Genomic DNA, 20,281 nt, shown 5'->3' with positions numbered 1-20,281 from the left:
ACTTACTAGCTGAGACAAAATAATTATGACACATTTAATTCAGTTCTACCCGCCCTGGGAACGGAACCCGAGACCTCTACAGTAGCCCTACTATTGTAGACAAGCAGAAATAATTAGCAAATACCATAAAAATCGCACACAACATCTCACTAACAAACAGACAGACGGAGACGGGCGTTCTTTATAGCTATCGAATAACAATGGTGTAGTTTACCGTGCACCGAACGTATAAATATCACGTGCAATCCAGTGTTACGTGAGATTGCATGACCCGGGAACTGAACTGCGACCTCATAAATCACAGTCTGTTAGTGTAAAGTGTGAGGCAGCCGTGCTAACTGTTGGGCTATTGTTGGTTCACTTAGGGAAAGACCACATTGGTTTTGAGAAGGTTCATTTTAGGATTGCAGTGGTCTTAGTTTTCGTACTCCATGCGGCCGGTCGTTGGTTTGAACCCGAGATAACATACTAATGGCTTTATTTATTTATTGTTGGTTTGTTAACAGTTTTGCTTCTGCTAACAAAAAAAAATACATTAGATGATTTTTTTTAAAAAAGTAATTCTTTAAATAGTAAAGTGTATTTACTACATAATTGTTACTAGTCCTAACGGTTAAGAAAAGACATTTAGGACTCCGTGATAAAGATGTTCATCCCTAAAACTTCTTCAAACAGTTCTTGAAGTTAACCAAAAATTATAAATTAATCACTATCGACTACAAATCTTGACGTCAAACTCTAGTTACTCGATAGTACTGACTGTAGAGAATCACGCTACGGGTACTGTAATGTGATGAAACTTAAAAAAAAACACTCGCTTAAATTGTTTTACAAAAATTATATGGTCAATGTGTCTACAGTCTTATAAAAGCAAGCCTATTCACCTATCAAGTGTATCAGCATTGAGTGAAGGCTGTAAAGAAGCCTTATTTACTCACACAGATTCGAACCCCGATACCTGACGGAAGGCGATCCGTCTGTTGTCACTTAGCGCCTATGTTGTCTTGATACAGCCTTTTGATACATTATTTATGATTATTTATAGGTAGTAGGTAGGCTAGGTTGACTACCACTGTACTCTGAGTGGTAGTGGACTGCCGATAACGAGATCTTGGGTTTGATATCCGGGTCGGGCGTAGTGTTATCTGCAGATAGATAGAAAAATTTCCTTATTCTATGGGACAAATATTGCAAATGCTAGACATAGATCTATTTCATACATGATCTGTGCCAAAACCTTCGGATATAACAGGCGTGGTATTAATTATCTTTGTAGGTATAATCTCAATAGTAACCCATATCGGAAACGTGCCCAGTAAATGACAATAAGTTTGCCCCAATTATATGACACTGACATTATGAATGATGAGACGTCTATAAATTTCATACATTTCTGCCATCATCTTACGATGTACAAGGGCGATATTAAAATAAAAAGGACAGCGGTGAAGTCAACATCTAGGGGATACATCTTCCATGTAACCGGTTGTAAAAACATCAACCAAATTCCTTGATAGCATGTCTTTGATGCTTTGCTGATCCCTTTTAACATGGGATAAGGATAAGACGAAGAAACATAATAACTTTAAAGCTATAAATGAACTAGGTACAGCAATATAGTGGAAAGTCAAATGGCATACTATGTTTTATTTATAGGTAAAATGATGATAAATATGAATAGTCTCGTGTAAAATATCACTTTCTTGCCGTAGGAACGATTTCCTCACAGACTGACACCACTACCTTATGGGATAACTAGCTGATAGATGAGGTGTTGCTGTGTAAAGTTTGGATAAAATGAAAAGCCTCCAGTGGTCTTTTACATCGTAAAAGCAAGTGACATGTAGTGCCTTCCTCTACATTCGGTACTACCAAGTGTCAAGAATTTAACATTTAAAATGTACTGAACAATTAGTTCCTAACGCCCCCGCTAGGGGCGCTGGTTAGATTTTGATACAAAATTTCTCGATAGCTAGTAGGTTATCGATATTCGCTATTAGAGAGAGAGATGCATAAGATTGCTCTTCTGTAGTATTGATACCTACTACGAGGATATTGAGTTACATCATCACGCTGCCATTGCGCGCGGGTCGCGGGTTCGATTCCAACACGAAGTAAGTATTTATGTGATCCAGAAATGGCTGTACTTTGTGTTCATTGTTTGTAAAAGTCCCTGTGATTCTATGTCCTCATAAATAAATAACCTTATTGTTGACTGCCTCTTTGGTCTATGCGGTAGTTAGTACGACTCCTTACAACGAGGTCTAAGGTTTAATTCCCGGAAGTAATTTTGGTCTTAACTAACTTATAATATGATAGATAGCTCTCAATAGTTTCCCGTAGCTTGGTAAGGTGCCCGGTTTATGGCAATAGGCGTGAACCTATAACATGAGACTGTCATTGTTAACGGCGAAACGCAAGAATGTTTCATTAACTCTGGTCTGAAACTTTGGGAATAACAGACGTGATGTTATGTATGTATTTCTAGGAATGAAAAGTAGAAAGATTGGTGAATATATACACATAAATCTGTAGAAAGGTAAATTTTGCACATTGAATATATTGAAAAAAAAAACAGCGTTTGATCACCAGGGATGTAAAGTAACTTATACTGATACTGAATCTGCATTTTATAATTTTTACGTCTGTCTATCTGTGCGTTTAAACGAATACAAAGGGCAACATGTGCCTAGCACAGCGTACACTGAGCTGTAGCCCATTGTTACACATAAATGTACTGACTAGATACTAAGTAAAGTTAAGTTTTATTTTGTGTAACAAAAATAAATGGTTTAAACATTCACGCGAGCGGAGTCGCACGGGTCAGCTAGTAGATTATATTTGTAACACAACTATCTTTGTGTCCTGAGGTAGAATTCCATTAGCGTAGTGTTCGCAAATGACCCGCTTTAAGGCACTTGCACTCACCGGTCGGTGAACCATCTGTTAGGTTAAGTATGCTTTGAGGCGGTCAGTGATTTGATGGGTGTCCTAAGTGGTACATAAGGGGTTCCGCGGTTCAGAGGGCTCGCAGAACTGAGTATTTGATCGGCATTTCGTTGCTGGACCGATACCACAGGCTTGTACACTGCTCAAACACTCTAGCTATTAAATTACTAATGAAATGGTAAACCTCATAACTTTTGTTACTTAGAAATTCTTAACCCCCTATATTTAAGTCTAGCCTTTCCTCCAACCATATTATTATTAAAGTCGTAGAATTTTACATGGAGCGACTGTCTATCGGATCTCCACAACTCAAATACTTGGGGTATAACACGATACACATCGGTAAGACTGGTTATCTGACTTTTAAGCTTCTGACTACTGGTAACGTCTGAAAAGATTTTCGAAAATGACAGCCCACTTACTTAGCCCACTACTGGGCAAATACTATGTTCTTCCTAAATGCATAATGAGGGTCAACTAACATTTGATCAGGGCTCAGAAACTTATCATATCTATATCTTTCTTTGGGATATGGCCTATCACAAAACCAAACTTTATTTAAATCTGTCCAGCCGTTCAGTCGTTATACCATACTAGATACACAGAAAGACGAACAATCAATTTTTTTATAGTGTTAGTGTATATTTATACCTGCTTACCATATCTGGAATTAAAAGATGTCGTAATAATAAGGAAAATATATTTAAATGAGAACTTGTTTTTTCTACCTCATTGCTGTATTAGCGCCATATGCGAAAGTTGTTCGTAATGTTCCGGGTTGGCTTCCTGGGTCGCGCATGTTAATATTTACTTGTATGAAACTGCTTATTGAATGTTAGTTAATAAACTTAATCAAATTAAGATCATTTATTCATTTAGGTCAGATGCTGACTATAATGATAGTCAATGATACAGAGAGTGAATTTACCGCCAGTTCGGGAGGAAGGGCCAATGAGAAGAGCTGGCAAGAAACTGCTCATTAATTGCTAATTGATGTATATACAGTTTACTTAAATACTGAACTGTATCTGTAGTCAGAGATTTGTTTATGCGAATGCTGTGCACAAAATTCCATGCGCATTTCAGGCAAAGTGCTGTTGGTATTTTTCATTTTCTCTTAGGGCATTTCTAATAGTTCCCCGGAAATAATGTGGCCGCCAGAGCCAATCAGCTCGCCCTCAATTCCATGGAAATATTAATGTTAAGAGTAAAACGTGGGCGTTTTACACCTCTGCTAAGCCTAAAGTTATAGGCTAGGCGGCATAATATAATAAACATATGTATTTATGTACTTTACCAAATATCGTGTTATAAAGTTTCGCCATATTTTAACGGCATAATTTTTAGGTCTATTTTAAGGTTTTATAGGCATTTAAAATAGTACTTAATACTAGTGGATCTAATAGTTAATTTATGCGACAGTTAATATTAAGTTGATGGGTTGGGCAAAGGACTTTTACTAAAGAATTCGTTATTATACATTTTACAATCGTCAATAATTTTGCAATATTCCTGATGTATAGTAATTGTAATGCATATTTTTACGTGTGTAGTCACACGAAAATATATGCTTAGATTAACTAATATATGTATATTTTGATTAGTTAATCTTTTAAAAACTAAGATCTCTATTTACTTTGCAAAGCACCACAGAAGTACGAATATATAATAAAAAAAATGACAAAATAATTTAGCAGTTTTTTATTCAACTTATTTCAAAAGTTAACTAAAGTAAAAATAATGAATCGAATAAACCCACCTTAATATACATCATTATTCAAATAATACAGTCTAAGACTACTAAGATATACTATAGAATATAACCAAGCAACAAAAATCAAAGCAAAACCCAGCCAAACCCGTCGCACGTCACTAGTCTAAAAGCTAAAATTTTGCAACATCATAAGCATCGGATGCGGTGTGTACTGTGTATAAAGTTTGAGTAATGGCATACAATCGCGGATGGTAGCTCCAGCCCCACTAGGCAGCTGCGACGAGCCACTCCGCGCAGTCAACGACGGACGACCGTCGGAGCGCATCTTTCCGCGAAATCAACCGCACGCTACACCCCGGTATTTTATTTATTATATTTTCAAAAACAAATTTTCTAACTGCTTTTAGTTTTTTGTTTTGAAATTTTTTGTGTCTTGTTTTTTTGTAGTGATTTTTTATTTGATTTTATTTTTGTTTAGGAATTATATTTTTAATATAATTTAATTGCAAAGTTTAGTTTACCAAGTGTTTGTTATACTGTGTCTCAAATTCGTGATATACTAACATAAAAACGTATCTAAAAGCGAAAGTTTTTATCTCGACAATAAAATTATACTAATTGTCAGTTATATTACAGTTCATAGTAATTTTATCGATAAATTTCTAACATAGTATTTTCGAGTGACTTTCAAAATGCGTTATGCAAAATTTCATTGAGATAACAAAACCGCTGTGAATTGTTAGTTCGCATGTCTTGCCCATTGTATTTGATACGAAATATCATTTTTAAAAGATCTTGTATTTATACAATTGACCGAGTTTTTACATAACCTTTAATCTAATCTTCTCACCCGACTCGCTTTGACAATAGTTCAATGTTTATTTTTTTCACAACGACGGCTAACATTGTTTTGTCAAATATGTTAGACAATGTCCAAATGTTTTGATGTAAAAAAAAGAACCTAATTATATGTTTGCGTAAGCGTAGGTCTCTCAGCCGTGGGAAGCATTGTTAGCTAGACTTTAGTTCTTGCTGTACCCGTTATGAATCCGTTATACAACATAGGAACTGTGCTATAATATCTATTAGGTGTTACTCATTAACATACTAATTACTTCAATTCACACCCTAAATTTCAAAGATAAAAAACAAAACACAAAAATTTTTAAAATAGACTATTACACTCTATTTTTAAAATTGTCATTTTTGTATTTTTTATGTTATATTTTTTATTATTTATTTTTTTCTAATATTTATGTTGGTTACTAACGTTTCTCGAATTAAAAGCAGTTTGAAAGTGCAAGTGAATCGCAAGTGACAAGTGACATAACATTTGAGTGTGACATTTTGTAACGTGTGAACAATACGATTGGGGTGAGTGTTTGTTTTACGTTAATTATAATAATTAACTCTTAAGATTTAGAAGGAAGTTGTCAATTGATTTCGTGTAAATTTCACACGGAAATTTGGCACTTTTTGTTTCGTTTTTTTTCTGTTAATTGGTTAATTTAACGTTCTAATTAGTTCATTGATGGGTATGACGATTGTTCGTCTTTCCTTTGTTGCCGCAAATGGTTTGACGTGCGTGCAGAAAAATGTTGGATACACCATTTGAATTTTCTTAAGGGCAAAAAAGACTTTTTATGCCTTTAACTCAATATTTTTTGCTAAGGTATGTTTTTCCTATATACAATTTTATTAGATTTCACCGTAATAACCTTTTGGTATTATAATTTGGCGGTAAAATTATTTAAAAAAATGACATCCCAGTCATTAAAACAAAATCACCATTGTGATTTACTTGGATATAAAATTTATAGGTCAGCAATGCAAAATAAACATCATACTTTTTGTAAATGTAGTTATAAATAATAATAAATAAATTTAACCCATTAATGTCCCACTGCTGGGCAAGGGTCTCCTCCCGTAATGAGGGAGGGCTTAGGCCTTGAGTCCACCACGCTGGCCTAGTGCGGGTTGGGGGTTTGCCTCGGGTTCGAACCTGCGACCACTTGCGTGGGAGGTGTCATCTTATACCACTCGGCTATCACTGCTCAATGTAGTTATGTATTTTCATAATCTTTTTTCTTTCACATACTTAAGCTACTTATTTCCTTTATATTTTTTCTTTCACCTATATTTTTATCTACTATTTTCACTGTCAGCACTCCAACACAACATAAGCGATGATCTCGGTGCGTTGCCAATATTAACGAGGTCGTTACACCTCGCGTTACCGATACATGACACGAATAAACACGATATACTCTCGCTTTTAATCGTTACATACTTGTTACACAGTTTGTACTAGGGGAAAGATTTTCTGTAATATAAATGTTTTTTTAAAATAATGAAGCTAAATTAACAGAAGTTAGAAAATTTTCAGAAAAATAAAATCATAATAATATTTGTCACATATAACATTTTTGTTATATAAAACTGTCATAGGCTTCGGCCTCACGCACGCCTTTTAAAAGTCCTGGACTTAGTTCCGAGATGTAAAACACAAACAAATTAAATCTTTTGCTTATGTTGTTACTGCAGAAATTTGCAAGTTATATTTATGCAAATATGGTTGTTTTTAAGTCTTTCTTGCGAAAGAAAGGAATAAGATATAATATTGCGCGTAATCTATCTACGCGCGATATAACATTTATTTACCCACATATTTTATGTTGTTAAAGTGATGATGACATAAAAATACTTGTAATTAAAAACGTAAAAATCACCTTTGATAATGAATTAATTATCCTAAATAGGAGACACTTAAGATTTACGGAACTCCAAAAATGTTACCATGACTATGCAATAATAGGGTCAGGAAAACTAAAAAAAACTACTAGTCACCACTAATATTATTACTAATTTTAGAACATACTATACATTTTTCCTTGGCTTACCAAAAACATCTCTAATTAATAAGCCTTAAGTAGTTGTTTCTTATGGCGCCAAAAGTATATTAAGTCCATTAATAAATAAACAAATATTTAATAATATACTTCTTATATTAACATATTTCTATAGCTATATGTACAAAGCCACAAATGGTCATACATTCCAAATATCCTCAACGCGTTGGTTCCTTGTGACATTTTTAGTTTATCCTTGGCTTCGTACAATCACGCGATCGCCTCTCGAGACCTTAATGTACTTAGTATTTTATATACACTAACTTACGCCTGTGGATTTGTTTGTGTGGGATCGGGAAAAAAATAAAATATATTTTTTTTTTGTCGAAGGATTTTTTTCTATCGTCACGAACTATTTGCTAGGAGTTGGTAGTCACAAATGTCTGTTTGAGTAAATGAGGAAAAGCCTATCATATTTGCATATGTTTCAATATTTGCATATGAAACTGTCTTTAAATATGTATTTTCAATTCTACAATACACAACTTTATTTGGGCTTCGAGCAGTCGGACAAGGTTTTCTTTCTTATGTATATTATTAATATTGCATTAATATCTACTGTTTTAATAAAGAGACAATGACTTTCCGGTTATTATGGATTAAATGTTTCCTTTTGATGTTTACACAATAATATCTTAATAATGTCTATTATCTGAACTACCTGTAATTGAAAAAAACACATAGAAGATTACATATTGTTATTTATCTATTATAAAAAGCGTACATAACTTTTGAAACAATAATAACATTTAAAATCATTTTTAAACACAAACAATATTTTTTTTAAACATTAATACTAAATTAACTATTTAAATATTAATAATTAATATGAATTATATTAAAATGTTATTTGTTAAATAAAATAAATAATGTTTCAAAATACTATGTTGCTCATAAAATCAACGAACGCGTTGATGTCTTTTGTATAGAAATATCTAAATCCGACCGAAGCAGCGAATCCGAAGCATCATTAAAACTTACTATTGACATAAAAGGAAACCTAGGTAGCCTAATAAGCCTTAGCGCCTAATTATACGCCTAATTTCACTGAAACAGCACCATCGATCATACAAATGATTTCATACAAACCCATACATCACATTGGACATCATCAATAACTCCCATACAAAGACTCTACGCTCTTAATGGGCATAGAGTGGTAGAGCATTGATGTATGAATGTAATATGGCAATTTCCCTAAAGGTCGCTACTGAATAATGGCGCTAAATAAACATAATTATTGCAAAACATTGTAATGTTTGGACGTAGGGCAAGTTAGAAGCGATGGCGATTTTCTCGCGATTAGATTTCAAGTCTATAGTTATAGATCTTTTTTTACATACAAAGCGTTAATAGGCGTTCGTAAAATTAAGGGATAGGAGCCTATGAATTCAGCATGTTATGGAGTTTAGTTTTGTTTTGATGAAGTAAAGCATTGAGTTAATTACTTCAAACACGGTACTAAATACCGATTAAATTAGAGGAAAAAAGTAGTAATTTCATATACCTGCATGAAGTTATTCCAACTAAAATAATTATGTTCTAAATAGTTTTCAAATTCGCGATACTCAAAAGCGTTTTATTGTCTGTATGCCCGCTAAGTTTACAACTTGTGGCATCCCATGAGCGCTATCAGGCGTTATTGCAACGCATCTGAGTTCCCACATGGTATTGTGATCGACGCATTATCCACCAAGACTCATGGCGCATGGCGCAGGGCGCAGGGCAAACGGAATTATCATTAACTTTGTCTTTATGTGTTTGGTTACTTTTATTGTTTTACGAGACGATTATGTTTCAAGTTTCTTAAAACCAACCGAGGTATAAAATTAATAGAGTATATACACATATGAGGTTTATTATTTGGTCAATTTTATATCATTTTGACTAAGGTTCTTAATAGTCACTGAGTTTAGTCCTGGCACATGTATTGCTTCTCCAATGTTTCTTAGACAATAACAACTTAAATGCGTGTCTTTGGAACTCGATAAAATGTAGTAGGTATACAATTTTATTCGACACAGACTCCCTAATGTTAAATAGAATTGAGTGGGGTGATAAATGCTATAAACTTATTTTTCATCACTTCGATTACAAAAAAAAACGGAGTACCAATACATAATATTGATTCTTGTCTTAAAGCAAAATTTTATATTATACTTTTATACAAAAACACTCGTCATTTTCAAAACAAAAATGTATTAAATAAATCACGAATCACAAAACCATATAAAACATGAAACAAAAAAATCGTAATTCACTTACAAAACGGTACAAACTCATCATACGAGTACCGGAACGATGTAACTAATGCGTATTATATTCAAATACAAACATTAAGACTTATGTAATAATTACTGATCGTTCACGAAGGCTTCACATTCCTAAGAATTTATTACTCGTCATGAAAGTGAAAAGAGATTATTTTAGACTTTCATGTAGATTTTTAGTTAGAGACATTACGCGTTCGACGGCATCTAATGTCGTGAGAGGCTACATCCTACTAATATTTTAAATACGAAAGTTTGTGGGAGTGTATGTATGTATGTTTGTTACTCTTTCACGCAAATACTACTGAACCGATTACAAATTGAAATTTGGTGAAATTTGGTATTTAGGTAGTTAAAGACCCAGAATAACACATAGGCACTTTTTATCCCGGAGTTCCCGAGGGATCGGGATTTACACGGGTAGGGCTTCCACGCGGAAGGAGTCGCGGACGGCTTCTAGTTTTCTATAGTTTTAATTAGGGTAGCACATAATTACTAGATATATGTGTGACGCAAAATTATTTCTAGTTACTGAAAACTGTTTCAGTTTTCAGTGACCGTTCCTCTCTTATCGTACAGTTAGTGGTAGTTGGTGGTTAAGAGGAAGAGTGACCGTTAAAAATGGATCTTAAGCTTCGAGTACCAAACGCAAAACGTTTATTTATAGAATTTTCATACTTTTAGAGCTCTGAATGATATTGTGTCAAAAGATAATGAAATATATTAACTACGATCACTATATTAATTTACAGCAATTTGTATGTTCAAGTAGTCCTCTATAGCTCTTTCATGGGAAAATAAATAGGGGACAAAAGACTGCCTAAAACAAATCACAAATGAAATTCAGAATTATTATTTTGGCTGCCTGAATTTTTTTCTCTACAGACATTTACCCTCCCTTTAAAATATCCGTTGCAAAAATACCAAGCAAATTCCCACCAAACACGAATGTACATTAACGTATGTAACAATATTACTATAAAGTTGGCGTGTATGTTTGTATATATTATTATGTTCTCATCAACATTCTAATGACACAACTTGCCCAAGAACTCTATATAACTGTGTTGGTACATTATTTACTTGTGTTTAATGTGTATGACATTCTTGGGTCAAATGTTGTAGTAATATGGTCTGAATGTGTTCTAAGAAATAATATCTGCTAAAAATATAGAAAATGCTGGAAATAATTACAGTGCAATATTCCTAACTTGTACTTGATTGGTATGAAGGATTAAAGGTCTAAATGTGATGTTAAAATAACAAGAGACCCTTGTTTTTAGATCGAATAATAATGGTTTTTTTTAATTAACAAGTTACCCGTGCAGCTCCGATCACATTTTCCAAAAATCGTTTACCATGCTTTAAAGACCAAATTATAAAATTTTACCAAAACAATAAGTCGAATTGGTTGAGCCGTCCTTGAATTCTGGTTTTAACAACTCATTTGGCAATACATTTTTTATAAGAGGATAATATGTTTAAACTTAGATAGGATTGTTATCTACTTTTATCATCCTCACCTGCATAGTTGAAGACCAGTAAATAGAAAAAAAAATGACCGAATTAATAATCCAAACAAAAAGTCACACAAAAACGTTATATAGAAAGCTTATAACCGTTCTCAAATACGTAAAGAACAAAAAATATTGATACTATTACATAAATTAAACCGCATAGTACAAATAAATGAATCAAGTATCAAGAGTGTTTGAGAAACACTTTTCTTGTCAAGATTAACTATCAAGTATATTATATGTTATAATTGATTGACTGGGTCGTTAACGTGTTGGTTTAGAAAAAGAGGCAATGTAGAGATACGATATTGAATTATATGTAGTTATAGCATAAGTACTGACTGTAATCTGCTAATAGGTTTGTTGCTTGGCAGGATTTAGGCTAGTTCATAGAATTAGCATAAATTGGAAATCAAAGATCATGTGAAGTTATTTTTTATGTTACGAGTAGTTCTCAAAGGAATGGAAAGTCTTTTATGTTTAGGGCCTTGACATCTCTTTAAGAGATTTTTAACAATTATTAGAAGTCAGACTAAACCCAATAATACTGTCGTGAGCCATACAAAGAAGGTGGCATAATATTGAAATACTTTTTATTAAATTCAGATTAATTCATACTTCGTACTTACTTTGCGATGGAACGTAGCGTGGGGATAAACAAAGACGCGGGTTTAAATATTACATTTATTCATAAAATAAATCTTTCAGCGACTTTAATAGCACATAGAACACGCGCGGGCCATTTTTTATAATTTATAATTCTTACAAAGCCATATTACATTGTAATCGAAGCCAAAACCCTTACTTAACACACAATGATGCGTAAATTATCTAAAAATAACGAAAGGTTACATCAATATAGTACAAATACAAGTAATGTAAGATATAATAATATAATTGGAGGCTCGCACGCGCGGGTCACAGTTCACTGTTGCAGGTCAGTTGCCTAATAATCGCGCAACTGTTGTTTAAAGTAGATTTGGAAATTGCTCGTTTTCTAATTTACATTATTTTTTGTTGAATAAAATTGACCTATCAGTGCCATCTTTTCACTTTCAGCAATGATAGCTTTGTGCGCTTTGTTTGATCGGTAAATAATAATAATTACAATTTACAGATCCATTAGAAAATATCATACCGAAATATTTTTCGTAAGGACAAAAATCTGACTAAAAATAGAATTTACAATTATTTTCGAATGAGGTATCAAATCTACGACCCTGTGTTATCTATATTTCAAATATTGCTTCAAAAAGCGACCCTTTTAAATTAAGAAAAAAATAATTTATCTTTATTTTTTTAGTTAAAAAGTGACATTGGACATACATTTATATCCATAACTGTACTAAGACAAAAGAGAATGTAATTTTTACCAAAACACGACAAGTAAGTAATTTCAAACACTATTACAAATCGCATACATATTCAAATTATAAACAAAAAACACTATAATTTGAGTTAATACATCTTTGTAGAGTTATGTAAGAGTGCATCGTCTCTACAAGTCTCTGCATTACTCTGTGCCGCTCTACACCGCTCTACCTCGTGAATGTAGAGTCGTTATTGCATTCCTAGCCTCTCTTTTTATAAGTATTGTATAATATTACTTTTACTGTACTTGAGAGGATTAGGTACTTTTTGCCGATTAGCGAGTGGTTTGTGGGTGGCGGTTTGATGCTCAGACGCAGAAAAAACTTTCTTATGAATTTTTATGTTCAGGGTTCTTATTTATCAGTTTTATTTTTTAAGGGCCAATTTATTAAGCCTGTTTTTTGTTTACATGGTTAAATCACAGAATCAATTTTGATGTAATTTTGTAATTTTAGTTAAAAATATTTAACAAACTGGTATTAAAAATAACCATTTTTTTTAATACGAAAAGCTACTACTTTTACTTTTTAATTTACTTTACTTAATATACTAACTTTTAATCTAAATTTTCTTAACGTGCTCACGACACTATATTTTTGTCGACATTTGCCGACGAAAGCGTCGTGAGCACTTTCTGATTGGTCGTAGTATAAAAAGCCGACCCTGGCGGTCAAAGGGTTCCATAATATTCTGCTCTATAAAACCTAAATATAAGTTAAAGTTAACTTTTGAGTGGTAACAGTTAACAGTAGTAACAGTTATATGAGCAGTACGGAGGCTCTCACGCACAAGGTTGTATTACATAACTGAGACTAATTCAGTCCAGAACGTACTGATACATCTAGTCGTCATGTGACTTGCACTGATGAGTGCATATTAAACTACGTATGTCTGTCTATGCGTATTGATAAAGTTATATACAAGAAGAATTTAAATAGATACATCTTTCTTGTTACTATAGGAAAGGTAGATAGAAAGGATAATTTAATGATATTGACTGCCTCTGCGGTCGGTTGTGTATGTGACCGCCGAGCGGAGGTCTCGGGTTCGGACCCCATACTGGACCAAAAAGATGTCAATGAGTTTTCTTGTCAATTCTTAATAATATAATTATAGTCAAACTGAGATTATTTGGATGTGTTTTGAGTCTTAAATAGAAACCGAATCATTCATTTAATCTATATAGTCCAGAATCGAATTGGGAATGTAGTAAACCGTTACATACAAATATAGCTCTTACAAAGAAACACTAAAGCCTACCTCAACAAAAACATTCTCAAAACTGGTACAGCAGTTTCCAAGAAAAAATAAAAATGCAGACCTCAATTACATAAAGCTCAATTTTAAAAACAAATAATAAGTGACGTCATAACAATCAAGTTAAAACCGTTCAATGTCATCAGCCTTTCCACGTGGTAGCGGGTTCGGTGCTCCGACATTGACTTTTACCGATTGCACGCACTCATTTACTCGCTCGCTTGTAATTTGATGTTATTGCATGCTATTTATTGGAGTGTTTTATAGCACGATGGTTTTAGTAATATTCGTGATTGATACATTACACGATCGCGATGTTTGTAAATTATTTATTACTAGATGCCACCCGCGACTTCGTCCGCGTGGAATCCCTTCCCGTGTAAATCCCGATCCCTCGGAAACTCCGGGATAAAAAGATACCTACATACCAAATTTTATCTTAATCGATTCAGTAGTATTTGCGTGAAAGAGTAACAAACATCCATACGTACATACTTACAAACTTTCGCATTTATAATATTAGTAGGAAGTAGGATTTAATATTTTTTTAAAATGATACACTTAATAATACTTTATATTATAATCTTTAGAAACAAGAAAATAATAATTTATAATTGTTGTTTTATGACTGTTTTTTTTGCAAATAAATCAAAGTAACCAATATCTTCAGAATGAAAATTTCCAAAAATAGAGGCAACATGGCTTATTCCTTCTATGTTTAGCTAAAAGTAGTAGCTCACTTCTCTCTTTAGAATAGTATCCTAAAAAATATGATATTCGACTATACGAGGCACTAAATCTTACAATTGCAAGAATTTTAATGAAGTGCACTTACATTTAAATACATAAAACATAAATACATTTAATTCATAAACATTTCACACATACAAAACTGCAGTAAAAGCCTTCCTTATAGACTTTGTCACCACATTACATAAGACCACAATTAACCACGTGGTGTTAACTAACATACCACATAACTATTAAAATATCTAGTTGAAGTTGAAACTTTTTAACTGTTAGGTAACTGACTGTTTAGTTAAGAATGTAAGGAAATGTTTTAAATATTATGACGAGAAATAAGAGGCTTAAAGCTTAGGTCTTAAGAAAGACTTAATATACTTATAATTAAATCCTCTTATATCTTTATCCGACTGCGCGACGCTAAAGAGGGTAATGTGTATACTTAGAATAGAAATAGGTATTTTATAAATTGCATATTTATATACACTTATATTACATAAAGAGCTTAAAAATACAACACAAATTTATTTTTCACTGAGTTTTTCACAAAGCATTATACCTCCGATCACATTACCGAAAAAAAACTTAACCAAAACCTCTCTATACCTTTCTTGGCTACTAAACCTGGGACCCCATGACCTGTAACGCGACTAACTACTGTCAGTTCTATCGAATATCGAGAGTTTGACACATAAAATGTACTTTAAAACAGTACCAACGGCACCCGTTGGGGCGCTGATCAAATTTTCATACTAAATTTGACAGTTCAAATGTTTTCTAAAATAGTTCCTACAGCACCTGTTAGGGGCGCTGATACATTTTTCATACATTTGTCGATAGCTTACCATTTGTCTATGCAAGTAGGAAATCTCCCCTCTACACACACAAAACAGTAGAAACTAACAAACAAATCTCACAATTCAACACAATAACCATTTGTTTGAACATAACTTATGGTTTAAAACCCTATAAAGTTTATAGTTCCCCTTATTTGTTGTCTGCATTGTCATGGCGTTTCCACATCTTGTTTATGGTCTGTTCATGGTTAATAAGGTTTAAATTATGGCCATATACACTGCCTCTGTAGCGTAGTCGGTAGTATGTACGTCTGCTGATCGCGAGGTTTTAGCTTCGATTCCCAGGGAGGTTTTTGTTCTAATTTGTATTTAGTTATTATTTATATTAGTTTTAGTAGTCCGGAGTTTGGTAACGTGCCCGGTATATAGCTGTAGGATCGCCCTCATTTTGCATAGGACTGACATTGTAAATGGCTAAACGCAGGTATGCGAGTATTTTCTACATCTCTACCTAGAACTTTTGGGAATAACAGGCTTGAAGTGACTTGTAGTTTTTGTGGCAATGGGAACACTTATATGGGAATAGGTAGCGTGACTTTGCGTGTGGGTGTCTGTTTATCATAATGTCAATATTGATATGCGGTGATGACTATGGAAATTAGTTGTAGTTTTCCCGTATTATTAATTGTTGTTTTTGATTAAGTCATTAAATAGGAACTATTGCCACGAATGGCCCTTTTGTACTAATGATTTATTTATTAACTTCTTTTTCAGCTTATTTTTTTTATCTAGAGACAAAATAACAAAATCTTTACGTTTAAGATTCGAACCCAAATCCACCCCAAACACATCGATGACAACTAGCCATTGCGCTATAACTCACACAAATTAAGCCCAAAGGCAACCTGTATACTGTTTCCGTATCGTCTCATACTTTTATTAAAAGAAATGCAAAAAAAATTCAATATAACAGTAATATTACTATACCACTGTAATTATTTAACAATATCAAACTTTCTTCTACAATGTCAAACTTCACCTTCAAACAAACAGTTTAAAGCAATAAACATCGCTAAACTATCATTTTAGATCATTATGTACAGAGAGTACATAAAACGTATGTATTTCAGAGATAATGAATTGTTACGATTTTAATATTACATACTTTCATTATATATGCTTTCCCTTGCTCAAAAAGGTAGGTCCACATATGAGTATTTATTTGCAACTAAACTTTGACCAGTCATTTGGCAATATTTCGCCTAAAGGTAAGCAATCTTGTTTGGTGTTAGACCTATTGGTACCTATTTTGTCATAATAGTATAGCTTATTTATTATATTACTGAGAGTCATGGGCTCTTTCAATGATCACATTATGTTGGGACCGACTTTCAGGTCTTTCGATCTGTTAAGGTTTTATAGGTCATAAGCTCGATAGAGAATAGAGTGATAGATAATATAGATATTGATTGAGACAGATAATGATTTATTCTTTCTGGTGCGGTATATTGCTTGTTTGTTGTGTGTTTTTAAAACTATACCGCACCTTCGTTCCATTGAGAAACAGGTGACAAAAATTGTGAGTATAAAATAATATGACAAGATATTTAGCACTGGTCCTGGCAATTCGGCGATCACAACATTGTCTAGAATTCATTACAAATAAATGTGTAAATGTGGACTCACCTTAAATAATAGGCTATTAAATAATATTGTGTAAGATCAGAAATATTCATATATTCACAGTATGAACGCCATTTTAAATTTATGACCCGTGACATACTGACAGAAGTAATGGCTTTTTATATGTATGTAGCCGTTTAGTAAGTGAATGTTTCAGTAATTAAATTTCATGTTTTTGAATTTATTATACTTTACATGTTAAGAGAATTTTATATAATACAATTTATTTAAATATTTTATAATTTACAATGTTAAGGTTAAGTTTAATGATATAGTTTAAAAATATAATGCTGTGAAAATTAAAAATGTTTCTCAGTAGTAGATCACTCTGCTCTAGGTATCTTAAATTTGATTTCCAGATGCAAAAAAGTATATTGAAACCAAACATGCATGAGAAAAACAATTAATCATAAGAAAAGGTGTTTTAACTCACAAAAAGTAATTTTAAACCACAATTTCATAAGGCACTAAAGTATACACCATACATAAAATTACGCCTGTTTCCCGCGGGGGTAGGTCTCTGCCCACCCCTTTGATGTCTACCAAAGAACACAATTTGCAACGATCGCTACAAACTTCCCTTGCATTATTTAAATTCATACACATTGTCATACAGGACCGCCGGTTACGAGCACTACGCACCTGACCTTTTTGCAAGACATCATAATATAATATTTATTTTACAATACCAAACATAATATAATTTCTTGTGCATAAACTAATATGTCCCATTTTCTTTAAATCATACAATTGCTAGTGACTCTTCCACTAGGCTGAGCCGTTCTTTTTCTTCTTTTTGACGTCTTTCTAAGATGTAACCAGCCTTCAGTTTCCATTACTTCCCATAAGTTTCTACTAAGAACTAAACCTCTTATATAATATGTCTATCTATTAAATATAATACGTGGTAAGTTAGCAATAAGATAACAATGACAAATAACAAGGTAATCAAGTCACAAACAACTTAATAACGATTGAATTACTTGCTGTAATATGATATTTTCACTTGAAGATGTGCCGACGATACTGATATGTAAGGCTAACGATACACTATCTTGTGCCTATATTAGAATGTATTTTTCTTGATAAAGGCACTAAGAATTGCTTTTGTGTCGTGGTGACTTTTACAAACATACAATCAACGAACACAAAGTACAACTTGACACGAGACAACTATTTGTGGATCGCAAAAATATTTTTTCCATGTAAGAGCTGTAGCCTGGTAGAAGTGTGGTGACCATGATAAGTACTGCGCCATGGATACAAATTCACATTTTTTATATATTTTCCCTAGATTTACTATATTACGAAAATGTTTTTTGGTACACAATAACCAAAAATGTTTGGAACTCGATTCTAAATATTCTAATCTTGACATACAAAAGGTTGTTTCATAGACATGTTATTTTACTACCATTATAAAGGCTAATGATTTTGAAAATAAGTCACTATTTCACACAAAATCTACTGATTCGACTCTATAAACGTTTGGTACACAGATTTATACCCTGGTATTATAGCAAAGTCTTCATCCTAAAGTTACCAGTAAATATCAGTTTTACATAAATCTAAAGGTGTGAACAGCTCACTAGAATGCCAGCGTGGTATCGTTAATATAAATCGATAACGTTTACAATAACGACCTACTCGTAAAGGTTAAAACGATTTACTGTATCATCCTCACATCTTGAATCGAACTCCGTTTAGTATGAATGAATAGTATACGTGGAAAGTTTCCTGTCATATATCAAAGCATATAATAACGACTATTATGAAGAATTTCATTGAAAATAGTTAATGTTTGCATTAACTATGAATATGTTAATACATAACCAACACCTGAAAAAAGCCATACGACTGGGAACTTCTTTATTTTTGATTTAATTAAGTCTATTGTCCGAGATTCCGATTATATTTCATGTGCCAACTTGTAACCGGCGGACCTGTATAGTAAGATGTATTGGTGAGAATTAACCAAAGTAAGTTTGTAGAGATCGTAGCAAGTAGCGTTCTGAGGTCTCTGCCTAATGTGAAAAGGCGTGATTTTATGAAAATGTATTTTCATTGCGGATTTATTTACGTTAAATATGCTGCAACCGCGGTTGTGAGCCCTAACACAAATTTATGTAATCACAATCTGCAATTAAAATCTTACGTACTAAGAAATGGTTTGATTGGCAAAAAAATATTACACGTAGTTTAAATATTTGCTCTCCTTTTCATATCGTGACTATAAAACATGAAGCACTACCAATAAAAGGCTGCAATTAATTGATATATTGTACATCAACAAAATACAAGTCAAGGTTATATTAAAAACCGGCTAAGTGCGAGTTGGACTAATGGTCCCGTACTATAATTTAAATAGATAAATGTTGTATGGCAGCCCTCTTTAATATTAATTTCATTCTGTTTTTTAACATATGTTAAACTGGCAACAAAAATACATGACGCAGCAAGCTATGTAACTTGGCAAGGAGAATACTATGCAAGATATTATATATTGTATATTATACGAATAAATGATTAAAAAAAACAATGTGTGTAAAATTTCAACTGTTTAACTATCACGGTGAATGAGTCTGGTCTTCTTCTTATCGTATGGTTAGTGGTCAACCTAGTGTCAAAGTTGTTCAAGCCGCCTGAAGGCCTTTGACGTGGCTTAATGAGTCTGGTGACAGACAGGCAGCGCGGCTATATGGTCCAGTTTTGATCTCATGGGTACGGTACCCTAAAAACATACATACATACATTCATATATATATAATAATATATGTATATATCTAGGTAATGTGCTAACGAGATCGTGATAATTTTTTATTTCATATGTCAGCACTTTGCTACTTATGATAAGTAACCAATTACATGGATGTAACTGTTTTTATTGATGTTAAACGTGATTGAAAAGACCTTAAAGTATAAGGAAATTTAATAAATATAAGATCCGTGCTATAAGTATTTTTGGCAATTGATTGATCTATATTTATTTAGTGTTGAAAATCTTTTTACTATCTTTATTAGCCATTAATCTGACAAGATTATGACAGCCCCATCGTACCCTATAGAAGCA

General features: G+C 33.0%; 1 protein-coding gene and 1 long non-coding RNA gene across 4 annotated transcripts in view; one reads left to right on the top strand and one right to left on the bottom strand.

Annotated features, from left to right (window-relative positions):
- The window catches only part of LOC142982390 (uncharacterized), a 147,841-nt gene that overhangs the window by 62,038 nt on the left and 65,522 nt on the right, over positions 1–20,281 (bottom strand). The gene's annotated exons all lie outside the window — the stretch shown is intronic.
- LOC142982387 (uncharacterized) overlaps positions 4,905–20,281 on the top strand; it is an 88,289-nt gene continuing 72,912 nt past the window's right edge. For 2 of the 3 annotated variants that reach the window (XM_076128874.1, XM_076128872.1), the window contains exons 1-2: positions 4,909–5,021; positions 5,951–6,037. The gene's annotated coding sequence lies outside the window, so the exon portion shown is untranslated. Of the gene's footprint in view, positions 5,022–5,950; positions 6,038–20,281 lie in introns of all 3 variants that reach the window. The other variant, XM_076128873.1, reaches the window with a different exon arrangement.

This window comes from Anticarsia gemmatalis, chromosome 21 (genome assembly GCF_050436995.1).
Source record: "Anticarsia gemmatalis isolate Benzon Research Colony breed Stoneville strain chromosome 21, ilAntGemm2 primary, whole genome shotgun sequence".
NCBI classification, from domain to species: domain Eukaryota; kingdom Metazoa; phylum Arthropoda; class Insecta; order Lepidoptera; family Erebidae; genus Anticarsia; species Anticarsia gemmatalis.
Note: the sequence above shows the minus strand (reverse complement) of the source record. Positions and strands in the feature narration are given on the sequence as shown.